Source organism: Lissotriton helveticus, chromosome 9 (assembly GCF_964261635.1).
Source record: "Lissotriton helveticus chromosome 9, aLisHel1.1, whole genome shotgun sequence".
Classification (NCBI taxonomy): Eukaryota; Metazoa; Chordata; class Amphibia; order Caudata; family Salamandridae; genus Lissotriton; species Lissotriton helveticus.
Window position 1 is genome coordinate 1,237,271,892 of NC_136070.1, and position 25,120 is coordinate 1,237,297,011.

Consider the following 25,120-nt stretch of genomic DNA (forward strand, 5'->3'; position numbering starts at 1 on the left):
CTAGATGTGGACCGGACTGGCGAGAGCAGGCACGGGACGTTTCCCTGGTGCCCGCCAGAGTGGGGGCTGGTTTTGGGCCACTATGGGCCTGTTTTTATTACCAGGGGCCGGCAATATCGCCCCCCTGTAACAAAATCGTCCGAAAGAGGCCCTAGCAAATAGCTCACCTGTACCTTCCCCTGTCCCCGGGGGGGGCGGCAGAGTATTTTACCAGCTGGCAATATTGTTACACCCAGCGGCCTTCTCTCCGCACTGGGCAATAAACAGTCCACGACTGAGAAGTAGATAAATGGTCAGATCTGTGATGCAGCCACACAAAAGAAGAAAGAGTGCAAGATTGGCACATACTGGTCCATATATCAATGTAAGGATTGCAACGTTTTAGTGAGCGAAGATTCTCTTACATTTTCGGTGCATCCAGAAAAGATATGAGCACGGCAGTCTCTTGCTTGGACTTAGAGGGTTAGACGGAACACAACCCCACAGACTAATATTATAAAGAGAGAGCCCAAACCTTTGAGGTGGGTAATCTCAGTAACCACAGCACCAATCACAACACCCAATACAGCGATGGAAAGGGCAGTTGCAGCAGGACATAGGCTATGCAGACGGCCACCATATATATAGATTTTTTTTACAGAGTTTTATATAGCGCGAACTTGACCCAAACTGAATCAGGAATCAGAGCGCTTTACATAGCACCAGTTACGTTACATGAGGACACATATTAATTTTTGTTAGGCACGGGGAGATTAAGTGATTTGCCCAGAATCACAGGATGTTTGGCGTCGTTACCAAGACTCGAACCCAGATCCCCAAGTCCGCGGTCGAGCGCCTTAGCCGTTAGGCCAACTCCTCTATACATTTAAAAGGTAAAAGAACCGTGCCAGCAAAGTAGTCCCTTGTGGGGGTGTCTGCGTTGTGCTGTGGGCATAGGATGGGGGCGTGACTAACGCTGGGGGCGTGTGGTACGGCCATCACATTGTGGGCTGTGGGCGTGTGCTGGGGCGTGACAAACGCTGGGGGCGTGACAAACGCTGGGGGCGTGTGTCCGCCCTTCATGCCATGTGAGTCGTACATACAAGCGCCAATTATGTTGCTGCGCAGCATCAAGGGGCACGCTGGGGGCGTGAGAAATGCTGGGGGCGTGTGTCTGGCCTTCATGCCATGTGAACGCAATTGCGCCGCATCAAGGGGCACGCTGGGGGCGTGAGAAACGCTGGGGGCGTGTGCTACGTTCCGCCCTTCATGCCATGTGGGTCGTACATTAATCAGAAGATCGTCTGCTGTGGCCGTGTGCTGGGGGCGTGACAAACGCGTTCACCTGGAGGCCTGGTAAGTAACGTTACTGCAGCCTTTCCTGCGCGCTGTTACTGAACTCTCTCATTCAACGAAATTACACGCGCCTGCTACCATCAACCAGGGCTCTAGCCGGGCTCAGGCGGCGGATCAGTACACTAATTACACGCGCCTGATAACATCAACCAGGGCTGCAGCTGGGCCTCAAGCGGGGGAACACGGGCCTGCTAACATCAAACAGGCCTGCATCTGGGCCTCAAGCGGGGGAACACGCAAATGAGCGTGTCTGCGGGGACAATTACTGCAGCCTCTCCTACTCGCTGTCACTCAACTCTCTCATTAAACGGATTTACCTGCGGCTGATAACTCTCTCATTCAACAACATTACACGCGCCTGCTAACATCAACCAGGGCTGCAGCTGGGCCTTCTCCGTCCCTATTCTAATGAAAAAAAAATGTTGTCTACCGAGAGATTTTAAAATAAATTGTCCTTGGCAAATACACACATTACACACATTCTATTTCATACCCAGACAACGTCGGGACGGGCTGCTAGTGTTAAATAAGAGATCATTGGTTAACATTCCTTCCCAGTATCTGTAAAAATTGACAGTATCCTTTCTTTATTTCGATTTCATGAACAAAGCCCTCCATTGACTGTATGACATCGCCCTGATATCTGAGAACCCTCTTTCTGGATACTATGAGAACCAAAAGGAGTGTTTTTTGGAGAGCTGTCGGAAGCTAACATTGTTGGCCCGGGCTCTCTAACTGCTCATTGGACTTATCTATGTGAATAAACTCAGGATTTTTATCCAGAAATTATATCATGGCAAGGTTTCTGGATGTGTGTCAACAAATCATATTGTTATATATGACCTATAGCCTTATGGAACAGTGACACAGCATTAAGTGAGAACTTCTGTTGTTGTAGGGCTTCATGATGTTTACAAAGGGAGAACATTTACAGCTTCTACTTTGAATGACAGATGACCGCCTAGCTTAGCAGCCACCTTTGAGCCCCATCAGGTGCTCCATTACTTTGTGATACATTTCAAATATATGAAGAGTTCTGGCTGGTGGCCAAGACTTCCCTGAGATAGCTACTGTTCTCTGAGGCCCTACCAGGAGGGAAATTAACTGCCTCCCAAAAACAAAGCAAGATGTTGGAAGTCACACCGGATACCATTTTGAAAGAAATCGCAGCCATAGACATCAGATAGGCTGGGATAAAATCCACACATTCTGACACTGCTACTATACATAAGCGCTTGAATTCTATTGACAGACGATTAGAAGATCTGGATAGGTAAGTAAACCAGCAATACAAATTGTGTGCCTGAGAACTGGCAACTTAAAATGCAGGGTCACAGAACTTGAAGATCGTTCGTGGGGGATAACAGCCAAATATAAGGAATCCCAGGGAGGAAGAAAAAGACAAAATACTCACATTTCTATAGACTATTGTGCCCCATCTTACTGGATATACAATTTTCCAGGGGCAGAGCCAGCACTAGACGCGGAGTAAGCCTCCACATGCGGCCTGGGACCAGCGCGTCCTTAATCCCCTGAAGATGAGCAAAATTGACCCTTTTAAGGTACACTGCACCTATTTTGAAACCAAGTGGTAGACAAAATTAGACCACTGAGCACTTCACAAGTTGTGTGAGTAAGCCTTTTATTGTGTATTGTTTGTCCTGACGAATGCCCCATAGACCCGGCTGGGCGAGAAGGGGCAGAAACATGTTGACTTTATTATAAGTGATATAATAAGATCCAGTAACTCTATCAAAATATATACCCTTTGTTTTTAATAACAGACTTCATCCTATAACAATTAAAGTCTCCTATGGGATGTAGCATTGTCTTTTTAAATAAACCTTCTTTGTGGGGGTATCTGCACATGTCTCTGGACACTACTACGCTGCACCAGAGGTTGCCTCAGGCTTGAGGCAGGCATATAGCACGTCTTTAGAAAACCCAATGATAAATGCCATAACGCATATGCGGGGCGGAGAAACGATATAAACCGTAACCAAGACTAACATAGCGTTTATGAGGGTAATCTATACAAACCTACTGTAACGTAGTTACAAGTGTCCATTCTCTCATTGATTTTTTGGATTTGTCTTGGGGAACTGAATAGACATCAATTCCTCCTCCCTACTTTGATGATTGGTGCTCTCATGATACACCAATAAAGAGGAAGAGGTTTCTTGTTCTGAGACTAGGACTACACCAGTATAATATCAAGTATGGCCTTTTGTATCTTGAAATAATGCTTGTGACTCCATAAACAGACGGACAGCCATCAGAATGTTCTTATCCTGAGGAGTTTGCAGATTATTGGGACTCAATGGATCTAGCACCAATGGAGACGTTTAGGAGAATGAAGAGCTCCTGGCTGTATGCCCTTGCAAGGGAGGAAGCCCCACAGAACGTACGTTCCTGCTGTCCCAGAACTGTAATACACATCACAGACGTTCAGAAGCAGTTGGCCTTAACAGAGAAGTAAAATTCTTTACACAAGTCAGCGACAAATCTTGCTTCCCTCTAAAAACATCTCACTGGGGGCCTGTGAAAACTATGGTTGAAACACCTTAATTTACTAATATCCTTATATGCTGTTACAGCAAAATGGGACTGTGATATTCTAAAAGGGACAGGCTCTTGTTGTTTCATGGCCGTATGCTAAGGGTTTCAATATATCTCTTTACAAATTCAAAGTGGGGATCCTCACCTTGGAAATTTGAAATAATTGTAGAATAGAGATTTCGACCTCATATTTAACGGGCAATGCTGATCATTAGATTTGGTGCATAACCAATGTTTTAAGGGTGCTTTCTCCCCTCTGTAAAAGGCTGGTTCTGTATTTTCTTCCTTAAAATTATTGGCCTCTACAGTTATGTTGGAACACGTGGTATCCCTAGTCACCATTGGTGATTATTGATATTTATATCCCGATCTCATTTTGGATCTGCTTAACACCACAGGATCTCTCCCGTGGCCTTACGAAAGTGCAGGGTTATCAGTTAAAAGTTTAAGTGTTCTTTGCAGGGGAAGAAAAGGAAAATCACTAGTTTTTTAGCATTTAACATTACTAAACACTTTTAGGAATATCCTCTGGACCGCCTTCACATTCTCAGGAATCGTTATGGTTATTGTAATCCATTATCATTGGCTTTAGGGACAAACCCCCTTTTGTACTTTATTTGTTCTTTTTTTTCATTTGTCCATTTATACACTCATTCTTTGTCTGGCTGTCCACATACATATTTTGTTGAAGACTCTGAATCTGCAGTTGCTTGATTCTACCCTTGCTACACCACTGTGGCTCAAGCTACACCACCCCGGTTGTCCGTTAATATACTTTCTATGAATATCAATTACCTAAATAGTTTTGTAAAATGAAAAAAGATCTTGCATTATCAGAATTGTTAGGAATATCGGCACTGCCCTGAAAACACACTTATCACTTAAGGAAGCCGACACATTATAGAGATTGGGTGAGGACAGTGGCAAGTAGTTGTGGCACTGATCCGAAGACAACTGATCAAACACAGGCATCTAATCATGCTAAGTAATGCAAAGTGGTGGTACTCATGCATCAAACAGTCTTGCATATGGTACTTCGTACATTGACTTATCCAGATGGAAGGTTTGTCTCTGTGAAAATAAAGACAGAAGACCAGACCCTCATTTTGGGATAGATTTATACACCAATGACAGCAAAGCTGCGTTTCCTGGCACGTTTGGCCAGGCAAATTCCTCTATTCGGTAAGACCAGAGTTATTATAGGAGGCGCCTGTAATGTTGCATTAGATCTTATCACAGAAAAGATTGGACCCTTAGTGACGCGCAACGCAACAAACAGGACGATAATACATGACGTCATGGCTGATTGTGTGTTGGTAGCTGTGTGGTGTTTCAGACATCCATCAGATAAAGACTATACTTATTATTTGCAAGTATGTGGCACATCATCTCTGATATATTTTCAAGTACAGGGATCTCTGCTTCAATCCCCATTCCAGGTGGACCTCTGTTCAGGAGGTCTGTCAGGCCATTGCCTGATTCAATTCTTCATTCACCTGATACACAACTCTGCACCAGTGTCACACTGGAGGGTGAAAGCCTCAAAATATAAACTACCTGAAAAAATGCATCTTCTAAATTCACACATTTGGGTATACAAGGGTGGAGAATAAACTCTCATTGACCTTGCCTCTGATACTTTAGCCAGAAGGCAAAGCTAGTTGGAGAGGTCTCATTAGAACTGTACTGCAAACATTTTCCTAAAAGTCACTAGCTGAAAGGGAAAAAAAAAAAAACGTTTCTCAATAAAGTGCTGACTAATATGGTGTGGAAAATGTGTTACCACTCCTGGCTAAACTTGCACAAATTTTGACGGTGGTCACAATTGCACTCATCTCTATGGTAAAAAACATACGCAGTTAAAATGGTGGTTTACCGATATATAATATTATTTTTGGGAAGCTTACTATATTATTTCACATAATTCAACTATAAAGAAGAGACTTCTATGTAAAATAATTACGCTGGGGAGGCAAACAACCAAGGCTCAATCCTGGCAAACTGTATGCACATACCGAAGCGGGAGGTATAACCTAACCCAAATCGGTTTGTACTACCTTGTGCAACATCTACAACTTGGCTTTCAGATGCACCGGACACTTTCACTTCGGTAACTGTAGAAAATGATATTCTCTCCTGTGAGCATAGTATGGATGTACTTTCCAAATCTAAATCACTTCTGCCACAAAAGGATAATTCAGTGATTAGACCACTTGGAAATCTACTCGCGACTTCCTGAAAATTATCCCCTGGCTACATACTTCAGCCCCGCTTTGGCATAATTATGGCCTGAAGATAGGGCGCACTTCTGTCTCATGGACCAGTTGGTGGATAACTAATACAGAACACTTAGCTGAGCTAATATCTAATGATACTTATAAAACTTTTCGAGATCACCTAACTGAATGCGGACTGGCCATATTAGCAGAACATATTCACTCTACCCAATCAAAGCAATGACAAGGGACTTCTGGCAGACCGGGTGTCTTAAAATGGCGGCCGGGTGTGACCCGCAACTACCGATCGTCGCCTCTACTTGACTATCTGGCCCCAGCGCTTACTGCCTCTCCCATAACAAAAGCTGCATCTGTTGCCACGATATGGCGGCGCGGCGGAGTAGCTGTAAGCGACGCCGCAAGCTCTCTCTGTGTCTCATGCCTGCGGGGGTGAGCCCTCTTCAAGGATCCTTGGCGGTGACTTGTGCGGAGTGCTCTGCTTCTCCCCCTCGCCTGCACCCCAGCGTCACACCATGCCCCAACAAGCCCCAGCTTTGTACCGGCCAGCCTGACTCAACAATGGTGGCGGTTGAGGAACCAGCCAGCGAGATGTGCGAGGCGAGAGTGGCGAGGAGCGCCACGAGATCCGTGACATACGTGGTGTCAGCGAGGAGACTACCACACTGATGTCACACTGCTACCACGATCTACCTGACATTTGCAGTGCCTTAATGTGAGGTGCCCACCCGACGACAACAACCCACCATGCCATGGCGCCTGTGGTCTTTCTTCTCATCTCCCACCTGGGCAACATGCTGCTGGTCGGTGACGGGCAGCCGTACCACACCACCACCTTCTCTCCTGGACTTCTTTACTTTTTGTTTTGTCCTGGCCGCCATTTTGCTGCTGATTTCGGACACTTTTCTATGGACTCTGACCCTCCATCCATTCCCTCGTCCTTGAATCCTTTTCCCAGTTGCTGATCCTCAAATGTTTCTTCCCTTTTCTGGTTTGCCTTTTCTCCATACCCTTGCATCCCTCCCACCCTCCCTTTGTGCTGTGACTGCATCCCCCCTCCGACCCCACTTATGGAACTCTGCTTTTCTGTATATAGAGATAACTCTAATCACTAGTATATGCAGTAGACCTTTGTAATATCTACCATTCCTTAGAGTATATCCAGTCATATCCCTTCCCTATGTATATAGAGATAACTTTAATCACTAGTATATGCAGTAGACCGTTGTGCTCTTTACCATTCCTATGTGACTCAGAGTATATCCATTTGTATCCCTTCCCTATGTATATAGAGATAACTTTAATCACTAGTATATGCAGTAGACCGTTGTGCTCTTTACCATTCCTATGTGACTCAGAGTATATCCATTTGTATCCCTTCCCTATGTATATAGAGATAACTCTAATCACTAGTATATGCAGTAGACCTTCGTACTCTCTACCATTCCTATGTGACTCTTAGAGTATATCTATTTGTATCTCTTCCCTATGTATATAGAGATAACTCTAATCACTAGTATATGCGGTTGACCTTTGTACTACCTACCATTCCTATGTGACTCTTAGAGTATATCCAGTCATATCCCTTCCCAATGTATATAGAGATAACTAATCACTAGTATATGCAGTAGACCGCTGTGCTCTCTACCATTCCTATGTGACTCTTAGAGTATATCCATTTGTATCTCCTTGTGTGACTTTACATCTTGTACATTTGCAAATTTTTTTGTTTGTATCCTTTATGTAACGCATGTAATCCTAAGTCCTTATGTTTTTCAACTGGTCCTTATGTAAAGCGCTCCGACACCTTCGGGTAAAGTTTGCGCTATATAAAATCGCATAAATAAATAAATAAATAATGCTACAACTCAACGTCATACCCGAGGCCTGATTGACAATATTATCAACTTATGGCACTGTGCTGAGGGAGGTCTACTGAACTGTACCTACTTTTAGAATTTGCATAATTGGGATTGCTCCCTTCAAACACTGCACAGGACAGGTCTGTTACCCCAAAGCAAGTGTTGGGTGTGTGGGGCAGACTGTTGTGATCTGATTCATATACTATGGAAATGCAACTGGCTGAACACATGTCTATCAATTTGGTCCGCTCTCAGCGTTTGGTTGGGTGCAGGTTGTACTCCTCCATGCCGTGTCGGATGGTGTAGTACCAACCAAACATAGACAAAGGTGACATCACTGGTAGCATCGAAAACATGTATCCATAGACACTGTAAGAACCCAAACTTAACTCATGGGGAGCGGGTGTCTGAGCTGGCACAATGTACCTTCTATATGTGTCCTCAATCACTCATCACTGTTAGAGTCCCTCCATCTCATGGAAGAAGAAAGATCTGGCCCTTGCAATCGAAGTGGGCATGCGAGTGGTAGACTCCTATCTGTATTAGAGTATGAAGCGGTCATGACGACAGAGGAAATGTCGGGATTCTATATTTAATGTTATATATAATTTGATATAATGTTAAATAGTGTGAAGTTACAAGAGACTACCACAGATTTTGAATTTTGAATGGGGAGAGGCGTTTGCCCTCATATTTTTCTCTCTTTCCGGGATATGCATGGAGCTAAATACTAAGGCTACTATGAAATGTTCCAAGATATACTTATGCAGAATTGGATGTACCACTGCTGGAAACTGAAATGACCCATATGGTATATTAAGCAAATGTCTAAAATGCCTATGAGTTTATGCCCTTTGAAGAGAATCTTTAAGAGTTCTCGAGAGGCAAACATATAACTTGGATAATTTTAGTAATTGTTTAATTAATCCCCACCAAAAAAGAACGAAAAATTGCAAAAAAACAATACGGATATTTCCAATATTGTCACGCCTACCCTCAGATGCGCCACAATCTCGCCTTTATTCCCCTGCCTCTTGTGAATATCGAGAAAACAACAAGGGTTTGGCTTGAGCGCAGCAAGGCCATGCCAAAATATCAATAAACAAAGCAAATTGCCAGTACTGCACTGTTATTTTACATACATTTAAGGCACAATGAATAAAACAATTGCACTTGCAAATCCACTCTTTCCGTTTGAATTTAATCAAAAAACTTTATTTATATCTATTAGATAACACTTTTTCAATATTTTTACTAACTTTTTGGAACTACTCTAAATTCCAAATCCGAACATTCAAGATCGCTATCAATTCTCTTTTTGGAGCCCCTTTTGGAATTGACCTTCACATTCACTCTCTAAAAAATACAAACTCAATGCACAACATATACACCGTGTCAGAATCGTGCATCTATTACACTAATCCTCACATCCATCCATACATTCTCACGTCATACAAACAAAAATGCCCGCCCTGGGGTAGCTTCACAAAGCCCTATTTCTGGTGTGGCACTCTCAATTCAATATTGCATAAACACCAAAACAATACTTAGAATACAAGGCCATCTACACAATAAAACACAATCCACAATTTAACAACTGAATAAATCTATTCGGATTGGCCTAAACAACACAGTCGTCTTGTGAATGTCTGCAATCCCACAATCACACAATAAAGTTGAACAAAGCCAAATACCTATCTACAAGACCGGACTGGCCATACTGCCCCTGTGATACTTTCCAGGTGGGCTGCAGTCTAGGGTCTGCTTTCAGAGCTGCAAGGCTGCCATGACACCATTCAAGTCATGGCCTCTTGCAAGCTGGGGCTGGTGTAAACATCTTTGCCTGGGCTGATTTGGGGTTTCAGTCTGGCTGCCTGCACATCTGCTCAGAAGCTTCAATGAGGTAGATTGTGATGAAAAAGAAATATCTTTCGGAAAAATTTACCACGATATCTGTGCTGCTGTACATAACTGGCACCACACACACTAGGAAGCCTAAATCAGACACTTCGAACAAATGGTTCACTCAGGAGCTGGATACACTGAGAAGTCAAACCAAGATCTGACAAATCACACTTCCCCATTGCCAGTCACACAATATTGATTTTTCTTTCACATGGTCACCTGGTGAAGAGCCAGTATTTCATGGTACAACACAAGGTGAGCTGGAAACCCATGGAGGAGTAGGTTTCCAGTTCATGTGTGGTGTGCAGCTTCTGTCCAACCCCACCCCCACCGGACAACAGTGGCAGCCTCAGAAGCTGTTGTGTTTTGGGGAAAGGTGTGAATAGGTCTCAGTCAGTGCTCAACATACTGTTCCGCCCCCTCCCCATTCTTTGAAACTTACAAAACTGTTCACAGGAGATAAGAAACAGGATAGTAAAAAGTAATGTGGACTTGCGAAAAAGGCTAACTTGCAGACACATCAACTCGAATTTAAAAAAAGTACGTTTTCATTATGTTCCAGGAAATGGCCAATTCAGAGCAATACAATAAAACCCTGCTGTGATAAGTAACAACACTGAGAGGTCTTTTTCTTAATAAAAACGTGAAGATTTTAGATGCAATCTTACACAACCCCCAACCACCATCCTAATTCACCCTATACGGTTCCCCACTTTCACCATGTTACAAAGCTATAGAGAATTGATATTCAGACTGGTTTCCAAGATGTATCACCCACTCTGTCTGTGGAAGCATGCTTGGCTTTTTGCATGATAACATTCCTCCGATCTTTGGCACATGAAACGACTAGCATTATAAACTCTTCTTGTGCACTAAGTTAAGGTTCTGTAGCTACTTTAAATTTCGAATGTTTTTGGTTTTGTGTCGTAGGTAATGGGTCAGGAAGTTTTGTTTCATTTAGTCATCAAAACTGTTCCCCACAGAACCTTTCATCAACATGATCTATCGGAGGCAGTGTTACTGGCCGCGCTGCCTCCTACAGTGCTGCCGGTGTGGCACCTGATAATGGGAGAAGATCCTCGATAATGGACTATATCTTAGTGATGTGGAGGGCTGGAAGTATGTGTGCGACCTGTCTGTGGTCAGAAGAGTTGAAAGCGATCACGACCCTCGGTGCTATGCGCCGAGTCCCATGTGGTATGCTACCTCCAATAATCCAAGCTCGAGGTACTATGGCCATGAGATTGTCCCCAACAATAGAGGAATGAGCATCAAATGCTATAGAGTGAAGTATAAACAGGACCTTCCAGTGCTCGAATGTATAGTGGCCAAGTATGGACCCAAAATGATGAATTCCGTGGCAGATGACAGCGCAAGTATCTTAGCGGCTTATGATGAAGGGGCAGAAGAGCTGAAGCCTATAAGGGCCAAAGATGCAGGTCCTAAAGGAGTGAGGTCGAACAAATGGTATTATAACAAATGTTTTCACATGAGGAGAGCAGTTTCCCATGATCTGATATGGCGCCATTGTAATCCCCAGAGTGAAGCATTAGTTCGAAAATTCTAGGCAAAAGGATAAGTATATGTTGTACATCAAGAAAGCATGCTTTCAGAAAACGTCTTGGAAGGAACTGAGAAAGACCTCTAACAATAGAAACACTAAGCCCTTCGGGGAATTTGTCACATGGGTAGAGAAGGGGGAGGGCAACTTAATAGCGGTGCTTAATTTGAGCCAATGGCTTCCGGTGTTTGGCACTGGCAATTAATTGTCAACACCAGGACTTATTACAGCTGCCATATGGTGGTGCTGTTCTTGTCCGGTCCAGGGAAGACCTGGCTTGGCAGTTCGGGCTGGACTGTTCCCATGAGTGACAGGATCAAGACTGATTTGCATATAGCTGGGTCTGAACTGGGGTGGCGAAGTGCGCTAAAGAACGATGATGGATTCAACCAGGATCTGTGCCTGGGGGTAGTTTCTGTAAAGTTTCAGCGCTCCGTCCATCATTTCCTTGCGCTTGCTTTGTTCGCCCTAAGTTGGCAGGGTATGCCCAGACGTGAGTCCGTTGCTCACTTTGCCACTGGATTCAAGCTAGCCTGGCAGATGAGGGGTGTTACCCCAAAACCATGTCCCAGGATGCTTGTTTGTGGCCCAGGGAAGACCTGGCTTGGCAGTTCGGGCTGGACTGTTCCCATGAGGCACAGGTTAAAGACTGATTTGCATATAGCCAGGTCTGAACTGGGGTGGCAAAGTGAGCTAAAGAACGATGATGGATTCAACCCAGATCTGTGACTGGGGGTGAGTTTCTGAAAGGTTTTAGTGTTTCGTCCATCATCTCCTTGTGTTTGCTGATAGTGGCAATGGATGATGTAAGCGGAATTGACCTACTTACCAGGGCCTGACACTTATTTTTTTTAACAAATTATGCACTGCTTAATACAGAATCACTTTGGCCCAGTAGCGTGGGTGCAACGTTTTAGTGCATTGTACAGTGCAGAGTCTAGTGGCCAACCCAATCCCTTGCTAGTGTGCGAGACCTTTTCTAAGGATTACTGCGCACCTAATATGTTGATACCGGAAGTGGAAAGAGCATTGAATAGCATGAAGATACTCAAGGCCCCTGGTGCCTACTTGGTGCCTATTGATATTTAACTGGAGGAGCCTCAGTTCTGGGCTAGAGATTTTACTGAAACATTTAACTCTGCCCTCGCGCTGAATAAGATTCCGCCTTCTAGGTGTTCAGCCATCCTTGTTCCAATATTCAAGAAGGGTGATCGTGGCAGCCCTTCTAATTGCTGCCCCATCTCCCTCTTGGGTGGGGCGGGGAAGATCCTAGGGAAGGTCCTGCTTAATCGACCGCAGGGTTGGGTGGACAGTCCCAACATCATGACTGAGGTACCAGCTGGTTTCAGATCACGGGTGGGTACATTTGATCAAGCAATACGCCTTTATATGCTTGAACATAAGTACACAATCAAAAGGAACTCTTCATTGTATCTCACATTTGTGGATCTGAAGGCAGCTTTTAACCTAGTCGACAGGGAGAAATGGGGCGGTCTCTAGTGGACCAAGGGTTAACTTCATCTTGGTACAGGCAAGAAGGGCTTTTCATTCCGACAATACGGCTAGAATCAGGTTTGGGCAGAGAGGTGAGTGCACTGAACCCTTCCAATTAGAGAAGGGTGTTCGACAAGGTTGTGTGCTGGCACCTTTATTATTTAGTCTTTTTTTTAAATCTGCAGTGGATTATTTACTGGAGGAACCCCTGGATGTGCCTACTATAGCAGGAAGACGAGTTTGATATTATTCATCGCAGACAATGCCGTTTTGATGGTGGAAACAGAAACCACATCTCATAAATTGCTGAAGCATTTGGCAGAATATTGTAGAAAGAAATCCCTGACTATTAATGGAACCAAAACCAAGAGTATGACATGGAGATCTTCTCCGAATTTGAAGTGGACCCTCATGATAGGTGTCCCTGTCGAGACTGTCAAGCAATAGGATTACCTTGGGATTCGGTTTGACATTAGATTGAACTGGAAGAGTGCTATTCAGAAAGCAACTATGGTCTTCAGACGCATGGCTGGGGTGATTCTGAACTCCAGACATAAAACAGGCGCCAGACTTATTGGTATTATACTGCAGATCTATAAACAAAAGATCTGAGAGGTTCCGAAAGTTTGTAGGAGTGACTTCTATGCAGAATGAAAGCCAAGTGCCAACGATGGCTTTATGTACAGTACACAGGGAGGGCCTTAAAGTTAACTCTCTTGAAGAATAAACACGTTGAGTTATACAAACAGAAGTTTAGCTTAATTTGGTGCCACAAGTCAGTCTGGCAGCTTGATTTCGGATCGCTTTGGGGCAATGCTATCAATATTTGGGGAGGTCCAAATGTAAGGCATTAGCATAATCCAGATTGCTCAGATTCTAAGAGAAACCCAGTTATGCGATTAACGACACTTATCAAGCTCTTTAGGAACACGCCCACCTAATATTCTGGATGCAGCAAGAACTAGTGGAATATGGCAGAGGATCAAGAATTCAGAAAGGCTGGCATCATGGTTCTTCTAGCCACGAGTGGCTAATGCCTATTTAAATTGATCCAGGCCCGCTTCCAAAGAGAAAGACAGAGAGGTTCAGATTGAAACACTACAATTCTGCACCTGGAGTCCATTTGTAAAAAGACAAAAGAAGGGCAATGACTGGTAATGAGCCAGGAATTAGCTTAGAAATTCCATCTAAAAGGTATTAGGGGTTGAAAAAAACACATGGCGTAAGCCTTGAATTTAGGAATCATAATCAGCCGCTTTAATTAAATTTTGTCCTTAATTTGATCAGTAACTTTGTTGATTTTATCCAAGATGGTGCTCAGTGAGTCACAGATCTGCAGTACAGCAGAAGTTAGTTGGGTTAACGTTTTGTTCATCAATAGTGCATAAACAATCCTTGGAGTATGAAACTTATTCCAAGCTTCTTAAAACAAGCATTTGCAATGCAATAGGTCTCGCATTTGGGAGAGTTAGTGGTATTGTGGTTGTAAATGATAATGTCTTTTACCTATGTGTTTTGGTTTGGAGTTGAGTGAAATTATATGGGTTGAATTGGAATTGTTAGTTGTTGAATTGTGTCGTGCTGGAGTTGTGGGTTAGAGTAAAATACATAGGGGCCCATGCATCAAGTTAATTACCGGTCGCAAACAAGTCGTTTCGCAGAGTTCCTCGTGAAGAGTGACACTCACGGTTAATTTGGTAAACAAGTTAAATAACCAAATCTTCCTCCATAGGATTATACTATTGTGGGTGATTCATCCACACTATACACTTAGTTGTCCCGCAGAATATGAAGCATCACAGCATTTAATAAATTCACATTTATTAGTATCAAAATTAAATAAGATAATCACATAAATAGACATTTTAAAAGTTGTTTTCCTTTCTTTCAACAGTGCGAACAATACATAGACAGAGGCCCATGGTTATAGTACGAGGCTAAATACTCAACACTAAATCTACAACACTGACATAAGGTAGGTGACAATAATTCAAACGTGAAAAAAACAACACACAAGAATAAGAGTGACAATATCAGACATCCACTTCACCAAAGAACGTATTGCTCTGGAAGACAGCCGCCCATATTAGGAAGGGATGTGCCAATAAAACTATTACTAAGATGAATAGTAGAGTTTTTGGAACAGTCCTGAAAAAGTTGATACTCTCTGCAGAGTCTTAAGTGGGGGAGACAGAGTGTAAACCTAAACCCAAATAAACAATGGTCAGGCAAATCAAAGGTAGCAAGTAATATCAGAAATGAAATCATCAATTTAAATTGTCGTTTAAAGTTAATTCCCTGTATTTTTGCCCACCATTAAATAAGACATTGATATTTTTGTCACAGTCTACTGTTCGCCCATAAAACCTTGAGTCCTGTTATCCGTCTCCCTGAAACAGCTAACAGCGAGTGCTGCTCAAAACAAACAACACAAGAAACGGTGGACACAAAATAGCATGGTGAAGGGGAAATGAACCAAATACACTTTTGAGTAATACAACAAGTGCTTGTGATCTCACAGAAAGAGCCACCATTGAAATATAGTTGTCTTTGTACCACCATGCTCTTCTTTAATAGATTGAATGTACTTAGGCAGGATAGTAAACAAATGTTGTAAACTCGTTCAAAGGCAGAATAAACACATGGTTCCTCATAGTAAGTGCAATTTCTTTTGGCCAGCCAGACAGACAAGCTCTGAAGGCGGAAATCTCAACCTTTTGGTTGAGTCAACCAAATCTGGCTGTACCATAACTCAGAAGCACACATAGTTTTGTAGAACACTCAGTAGGTTTAAATCTGACAATGTACTCCATGAAAGGCAACTCTTCCTGACATTTGGGGAGCTGAAGATTCCTCATCGAGCACGAGGGAAGCTCTGCGCATCTTGTCATTCTACAGAAATCCCTAAGTCAATGTTTCTGAGTACCAAGATGAGGGACGTGATCTTCAAACAATGAGATGGTAGAAATTAGACAAGAGCCCAGAAGGCTCTCATATTAAGAGAAGTCAGACTTGATGATAGGGCCGAGCATGGGTCTTGCAAAAAAGATGTTACCGCAATTCAATCTCCTCTTTCTTGGGAAAGTCTCAGCCACAACATATTAGGTTCAGAGCCTAGACTCTGGAAGGTACTGTCTGTTCCCCAGTCGGATTCACTCTACCACTAGTGATCCTAAAGATATCAGCGACACCAGTGTTTCTTCAAGAACGGTCACCTGACCGAAAACGCTGGACCGAAAGTCCTGCAGGACCTGGGAGCGAGGACCCATCCAACCATGAAATGAACTACAAAATTCAATGAGGAGGATGCCAATTATGGCTAATAAAGACACATCCTCCGCTGACGTGCACAACTTCACGCCGCTTGATACTGGAATAATAGCTCGGATTCTGCAAGTGGGTGTATTTTCCTTCCATCTGACACTTCCGACAGAGTTTTGGCACTGGGATGATGCAAGATTGATGCTGGGATCCGCGAATACGCCACCCTTCAGTGGCTGATGGGCACATCTTTCAGCGAGGGCCTTCCTAATTAAAGAGATCGAGGATGACAGTTTCAGATTGATCGCTTTCCTGATCAGATATTTCACGCTCAATTTGATGGAATATAAATCGCTCCCGGATTGGCTTCCGAATACGTGCAGGGATTTAAAAGAGAGGAGGATGTAACGGGGTCCTTGCCTAACACACCAGAGAGCTAAATGTACTTCTTTCTCACACTACCAGGTTTATCATCAATGTAGCAAGTCCTGGCGATGATCACAGCCTCGTCTGGATTGAGGTGTCTATCACAAGACATTCGGAGCAGAGAACACCAAGTTTCAAAGGCAACTGTGAAGAGTGTGGCTGTCACTCCACATGAGCAACTAAAAGACAATAGGTCACTCTGACTCTGAGTCAATCGTGACAGACAAAATGGATCGCAGATAAATTTGTGAATAAGGGAATATCCCCAAAAAGCCTGTTAAATAATCTTAGACAAGAGCCTGGAATTACACTATTCCGAAACTGCTGCAGATGCCACAACAGTACACACCAGCCACAGAGCCCATCACATACTATTTTATTTTCTAATTTCAACAAATAAGCATTGGCAACGCCAACGGGTCTCACCTTTTGGCTTTGCCAGGGCACAACTATTGACTTTGCCAATGGTGTTTTTTGAAAATGACCTTCATCATTGGAAAAAAATTGTTATTGCCGAAAAAGCATGGTAATGCGTACGAAATCATGTGCCATCAAGCATGTACAACTGCCTCATTAAGCTGCAGTGGCCCCACCCTCACCATGGCCATGGAGCTATTTTGTTTTTTTGTTTTAAATTACCTTTCCAAAATAATTGGCCATCCATTTGGGTGTGGAGAGTAACAATAAAAACATAAAAAGTGTGGTAAAAAGTATTTCTTTCTGGAAAGGACCAGTTCAGCAGTAAACAACAGCTGCCAGACCCTCCAAAAAAAAACACAAATCGATATAGGAGACAGTGGCAGGAGGAATAGGCAAGGCACTGAAGTAAGGGGCTGAAACAGCAGGGGGAGGAGCAACGGTAGAGCAGAGTGGGGGGAAATTAAAATAATAGAAATTGAAAAAAGCAAGGAACCTGACCTGGACAGGAAAGGGTGGGAGAAGGAACAAAGGAGGCAGACCAGGGACAACACTTAGAGAGTGAATGTAAGCAACAGAAGCATACAAGTCACCCAATCAAAAGCATGGTAAAGAAGCTATGTGCCAGCAGAGGAACAACAAACATAACAAGATCTGGTAAGCAGTGGGCTGCCCGAAGCCGATTGTAAGCATTAGTATCACGTACAATAGGCCTTCAATAGATTAAGTAACCCCCCCCAGTTGTGCGAGCAACTCATGGGCCCACTCGCCGTTCTTCTTATCCCATCACTTATGTACACCAAGACCTTTTGTGGTGTTAGAACGGCCGCAGTTTATTCACATCACAGGTTATAAGGCACTTAACAGGTTATACAGTGTACATCATATAAATTGTTGCATACTAATAACCATAACTTCCAACCGTCGTGACAGCTCTATTTCTGTCACTTCCTTGGTACAGCGGGACGCGGATTTGAGGCTTACACTTGCTACCGAATATCTGCCGTTCATGGCCCCATGACCATGCCTGAGCTGCAAGTGCTGTGTCCTCTCAGTGCTGACCATTTCTTACCCTTTGTCTGCCTTCAAGTATACCTACGTAAGGCAACCCAAGGAACTTGTCCGGGCCCTTATCTCCAGAGTCCCTGCCGTAAGACATCCCAAGGACCTTGTTCAGGCAATTGCTCTTTCACGTCCTTATGGGAAGATTCTCTCTTGTTAAATCTCGTGACTCCCCGGCCCCTTTGTCCCACTGAGGCTACGACGCCCGCCTTCTCTGGTGTGGGTGGGTGGGATTAATTTCTGCCAATGAAGTAAGCTGGGAATCGCTTATCCCCTCCGCCTTTTAGGCCGTGCTTGTGTCCCCGCCCCTCCTTCCTGATTGGGCCTATGGAGAAGTCTGGCTCACTGGTTAGAGGAGGCAGACCCTGATGCAGAGGTCAGACCCGGTACCAGGGTTCAATTCCCGACGCGGCAGGGTCTTGAGCTCTTAATGTCCACGGACTCGATAATTCTCGCCTCGGTGCCTACTCGAATCGTGGGTTCACACTCTGCAACTCTGGGCAATAGCTTGCTTAATCTCCACTACGGCCCCACTGCGATGGGATGCCTGGTCTTCACCTTGGGGATGCCCAGTAGGGGTAATCTCGCAGGGAAAGGCCAGGACGGGTTCCCAAAGCAAGCGCCTTGAGACCTTACGGTGATAAGGCGGTATACAAGAGCGTATGATTACGATTATTACTGGTCACGCACTGGCCTTTTCCCCCATTGGGGGAGAGTGCGCCCCATTGTTGCTGTGTCCTTTTGTCTGCCGCCCATTGGTAGAGGGGTACGGGGGGTGTTAGCTACCCTCCCTCTATGGTCGGCTGCGCCTCCCGGTCAGCGGTAAGAGCCTTCGGCAATGGTTACAGTTATACACATGAGAAGTTAACATTGTTGACAGCAGACAAGGATTGCTTAGAGTCCTGTGAGCATTTAGCTCAAAATGTGAAATAGCAGGTACTGCAGAAGCTGTTTAACTTGCTAAACAGGAAACCGGAATTCCCATACCAGGTTCCATAACTGTCTATTTCCAGCCACACAAATCCCTTCATCTCCTGGTGACCCCACTCCCTGGACTCCTCCACCTGAGAGCCTTTAGTGATGGGGGAATGTAAATGGCACAATAAGCTCGATTCAAGGTATTGTGCCTCTTGCATTACAGAGATTAAAAATACATCCAGTAAAGACGTGCAGGCTGAGCTCTGAAAAAGGGCATTTTCAAATGACCGGATTTAGCACTCACAGAAAAAAACACTCATGCATTGTTGCAAAAGCTGCACATATTTTGGAAACAGAGCAGGATTTGAACAGATGAGCCTAAGAGGGCCTTGCTCATGAATTACAGAGGGGCGCCCAGAGGTTAAGCATACTTAATCTTCTCTAATGCCACCAGTGCTGCTGCTTTGGCACAAACACCCCTGGAATGGGAATAATAGGGCTTTCAGGCAGTGGGACAGTGATCCAATCACTGCCTTAGAACCTGTGACTCCAAGCACACCATCTGATTTCTCTTTCCTTGAATTCCTATCACTGTATTAGACTGGTATGTGCTCAATTCTAGGCAATGGATTGGCAGAAGTCCTATGAAGACTGGTATAGACCATCTAGCTCAACATTCCAGTGTGTTTCTTTTGTTTCATTTCAAATGCTGGACCCTCAGTGGGTGAAATGCTGTAATAGTTATATGGCCCTTCCACCTCTGGCTATACCAGTCATTAAAGGCCCTCTGCCTCCTTAAGCCCTAGTGAACTTAGGCAAGGGCGTGAAGCAACTAGGCCTGGGTGAAACTTAAATTACGCCAGCATAATTCACGTAACTTTGTGGATTTCGCATTACGCTTGTTATGTGAAACTTTTGAAACTACTCCATTATGCTACTTTGCATAATTACGCGACATTCACTGTAAAAATGTACAGCAAATGGGGCCTTTTGTGGTAATTTTTTTACAGCAAATGCAGGAAAACACCAGGACAAATGCTTTGTTAAAACACGCCCTTGTGCCAAAACTGATGCGAGGAAACATTTCACGATAAATATTGCACAAAATGAAGGACTTGCATTTCTCATAATTTTGCCATACCTTTTATGTAATCACGCAGATGTTACACACCCCTAGTAACAACCAACAAGGATATAACCCATGTAAGTGAGCTACAATGCCATAAGGTAGCTTTCCCCACCAATCACTCCCCTACTTGATCTGTGTAACCATTTTACTACCTAGATCCAAAGTATATCGTTTCTAGTAGAAGCTACTGGCATACAACTAACTATACCCCAGGTAACACCACAATTCTGTTCTTTTGCTACCTAGAACTCTTCGCAGCCCCCTAACATCTCATTCACCAGACAAAGCACCCCAAGACATAATCCACAAGGCTCGCGCCTGTTACTATTCGCTGCAGAGACTCCCCCGATATGTGCTGTTGCTACTGAACAGATTGAAGCCGATGCAATATTCCACAATCAAATTAAAGAGGAAGAGAAACAAGGTAAGAGGAGTTTGACATTAATAATGTGTTCCATCCTTCAGTAATCCTTTCTCGCTCGACAGACTGTTATATCGAAAATCAGAAGCGAACAGAAGATTCTGAAAGCAAAACGAACACCGAAAATGGAGCCGACGGGATTGCTCCAACTGTAAGCCTGCCGAGCTATCAAAATCTAGAGCCAAGGTTAGTTTGACCAACTACCTGTCCAGTGTCAGATTGGATGACTGCATTAAAGGAGCCATCCAGTATAGAGAAAGAAAAAAATCCCTTTTAGTAGTCCTGCAACTCTAACGATATGCATTCCAGAAAGTTCTTTGTTTGATGGGATCTACTTTGGGTTTGAAGAAATGGATCCACTGTGAGTGAGATCATTCATCGATGGCTCCTTTAATGGGGCCATCCCGGCAAATTGTCCCATTGATATGGGTATTATGGCAGTACCTTAAAAAAAGCCCACTTTCACCTCAAATTGGAAAAGCCAATGCATCATCTAACCCTTACTGGCACCATGAATTTACATGCCTCCAATATGGTGCTTTTCAGAGATGGGTGTGCGGCTGCAAGACAACCTTGACCACTTCATCTTCTGGCGACGAGTGAACCAAAACCTCTCCAAACAGGCTGGTGAAATTAGTCTGCCTGTAACTGTTCGGTATTTCAACACCTGTGTATCTACGTGTAACAACCTCAAATTATCCACCTTAAAAAAAGGGTTGATGCTGGAAGGCCGTATATGTATCGCTGAATTTTAGAGCCCTTGACTTAAGAACGCAAGCATGCTCATGTGTGGCTCCTGGATTGTGGAATGTCCTACAAGATGATAGCAGAGTTTCCTCCTCCATTGACTTGCAGAAAAGCCCTGATAAAATTGTTGAAGTAGAACCTGCCAAAGTGGCTTCATTAGACTCCCTCCAGTTCACTTTCTCATTCTCCATTTCTTCCACCCTCAGATACCAGACTTGCTCTGCCTTCTCCTTTTAGCTCTCTGAAGTGCTAGTTATAGTTGTTTGGCTCTTTGAACAGGACCTGATGAAGTCAGGCCTCTCTTTATAGATACCCACATAAATACATTCAGTAATAAAGTATATGAAAGTGATGAGGCCACAATAGATGGGGCACTTGGGGATGATTCCAAGGGGTGGAGAAAGAGGTAGCCTTCCTTTTTTAGCACCAGCTGTTTTTGAGAAAGCAATGCTGACTGCATCAAATTCTGACAAGGTCCTTGCAGTCTATTGAGACTATAGAACCAAGCTTTCAAGTTCATACATTATTGCTCACAAGTAGACGTAAATTGGCCTCATCTGCGTAACGTGAACAAGCAACTTGAAGGTTAAAATGCGGAGAGGTGCAAAGCGATCACAAAGAGCCTTCTGGGTAGCTCTCTGCCAGGCAGCTTCAATTACAGAGTGCCAAGATGTCACAAAGTGTCACCTTCACTTTTCTAGTACTAAGAGATACTTGGTGCTCTCTCTGCACTTCTTGTTGCTGCCACATCTGGAGAACCATTTTCCCTTTTTACATCCAATATGGCAGCGCTATATATATATGAACATACTCACCTAGCACAACTACAGAAGTCGGCATGGGATTGTTCACCAAAACAAGCAAAACGCCGTATTGCCATGCGAAGTGACAGCATGCTCCCTCTATAGCATTGAGCATCCGATGCTACCCCCTCTACGATTTGTATGATTTTTAGATCGAGTCTGAGTCAGCGCGCATGAGTTGCTCTGCGAGACTTGTGGTAGTGGAGTATAGAAGAGAAGCCCCGCCCACATTTTTCATTGGCTTGGGTCATTGTCCTTCGTAAACTCTGGCTTGCCAGTCGTTATTAGTGTTCTTAGTCCCTCCTTTGTACCGCCTTGTCTGCATTTGTAACCTCCCATGGTGACTGGCCCTTTTACTTTGGTATGTCTTATTTAGTCTGCAAGTACCTTTTGCTTTAATGGGTTTCTCATACTGCAGGCAGGACATGCTTTCCTCGCCATGTCCGCTTTCATTTTCAAGCAGCCCCGGCGAATGGCGGCTGCTTCTTTGAAGTTAAATAGGTTTCACATTTACAAGAGTTTGAGCTATTGCCATTGAAAATTACAATAGCTTAAACTCTCGTAAATGCGAGATCTATTGCATTGCAAATGCTTGTTATAGGTTCTCATGATACAATGCTTTAAATGAGAGGTCACTTTACAGAAATGAAACTCCCATTGGAAGGTGCACAGCCTCATCATGGGAAGATAGAACAAGAATTTACAATGCAACGGTCTCGCCTTTGCAAACGTTAGAGCTATTGGCATTGTAATGGCAACATTTTTATTTATGTGTTGGTTTTGAAAACAGATAAATAAATGGCATTGTCATTTACAATGCCAATAGCTTAATCTCTCGCAAATGCGAGACCTATTGCATTTGCACCCACACACACACACAGCCACACGCACACACAGAGCCACACGCACACGCACACACACACACAGAGCCATACACACACACACACACACAAAGCCACACACATCACACAGAGCCACACACAGAGCAACACACAGAGCCACACACACAACCACAACCACAGAGCCACACACACACACAGAGAGGCACACACACACACAGAGCCCCCCACACACACACACAGAGCCACACACACGCAGAGAGAGCCACACACACACACACACACACACACACACACAGCCACACACACACAGAGCCACACACACAGAGAGCCACACACACACACAGAGCCACACACACACACACACACAGCCACACACACACACACACACAGACAGAGATCTAAAACTACTGGAGAAGGGGCTGATAGGCAGTGTAGTCTGGGGGGCTTTTGGTGACTTAATGCTTAAAAGCGGGATTCAATATAGGGGGTTGTTCGACATCAAAGCAGTTGAATGTGGTGAGTTGGACATGGCGGGGGGGCAGTTCAGTAAAACGAGTATGGAGCAGTTAGATATAAAACTGATATCTTACACAAAGCGGGGGAGCTGGATAAATACCGGAGAAGACTAGCCAGATAAACTGAAAGTGGTGCTTACAGGAGCAGCGGTTGCCAAATAAACTTAAAAGGGTGTTTGACAGATGCAGGAGGATGATCTGTTATATGCTACAGATTAATACTAAGGTTTGTTAGTTGAGTGGTTTGGTTTCGGGCAGTTGATGAAAGGGTAGTCGTCAGACTTCTACGGCTGGTCTTGGTGAGACTTATAGGTTGGTCCTGTCCAGATGTAGTAAGCGGCTGTTTAGAAGAGATTCGTGGTGGAGTGGTCAGTCGAATTAGGGGGTGGTGAGTCAATGTTGCAGTTTAATATAGACGTGGGATAGTTACATTGTGGATGGGGATTGACTGTTAAGGGTTGGTTTAATTCTGGGTGGCAGTGAAGGCTGCAAGTTTAGAGGCGATTTAATGTGGAGTACAATGTTGGGTTACAGGAGGGCTGTCATTGTGCTTGGGGGCGGGTGTGGCTGTCAGCTTGGAGAGTTGGCGTTCTGGTGTCTGCTCTGGTAGGTTGAACAGGGCTACGCTTGCATCTGTTACTCACCCAGGTCAGCAGACTTTCGCACAGCTCCACCCAATCCACGGCCTCTGTGTGAAGCATGTTGTGCTCTGTTCGGAAGTTACTAGGGGTTCTAAGGGTGCGGGACTTCCTGAGTTACTGGTATCGGCTCTCGGGTACGGTGTTCTCTGGCTGTGGCCTGCGTTGTCTTTGGGCCCGGCAGCTGCCACCACGCACGCACTCCGCAGAATCACATTCCAGCGTTCCCGATACTACGTGCGCATCCTTCATCATGGCCAGCTCAGTCACTCACATGCGTGGGCGCTCCCAAGACCTTCTCAGAGCCCAGAAACAGCGGTATGCTCTTTCGCTCAGAGTACTGGAGTCTCCCGCTCAGACATTACAACGGTTTTCAGAGACAAACGAGCTAGCTCGGCACATGCTTGAAATGGATCGGGTCGTGGTTACTTAAGAGTTCTGCTGGAGCCTAGACTAGAGCTTTTAAGAGTGGGTCAAACTGAACTCCTGTGCTCGCTCGTTGTTCTTTATCCAAAACAGACGCATTTGTTTCGCACCAACATTGGGACAGGCGATGTACACACGCACGCCGTGCGCGTGTACATCGCCTGTCCGGGAGCGTGGCAAAAGCTGTTCACAGTTTGAAGCGCGTTCACAGACCAGAATCTCTGCTCGTTCACTGGTCTGTATCACTTGGAAGGAAACACAACGACAATAAGTCTAGCTGGCGGCAGCGGTTTGCGATGCAACGCCAGGCAAGACCTAAAAAGGACTTTGAAAAAGAGAAAAAGATGCAAGAATTGTGAACTAGGAGAAGCTGAGCAATCCTGGCTTAGGAGTGGAGAGAGAGAGAGAGAGAGAGAGAGAGAGAGAGAGAGAGAGAGAGAGAGAGAGAGAGAGAGAGAGAGAGAGAGAGAGAGAGAGAAAGAGAGAGAGAAAGAGAGAGAAAGAGAAAGAGAAAGAGAAAGAGAAAGAGAAAGAGAAAGAGAGAGAGAGAGAGAGAGAGAAAGAG

The 25,120-nt window shown here is 44.4% G+C and overlaps 1 protein-coding gene across 1 annotated transcript in view; it reads right to left on the bottom strand.

The window, feature by feature from the left end:
* CHCHD6 (coiled-coil-helix-coiled-coil-helix domain containing 6) overlaps nt 1–25,120 on the bottom strand; it is an 890,347-nt gene that overhangs the window by 179,048 nt on the left and 686,179 nt on the right. The window lies entirely within an intron of this gene.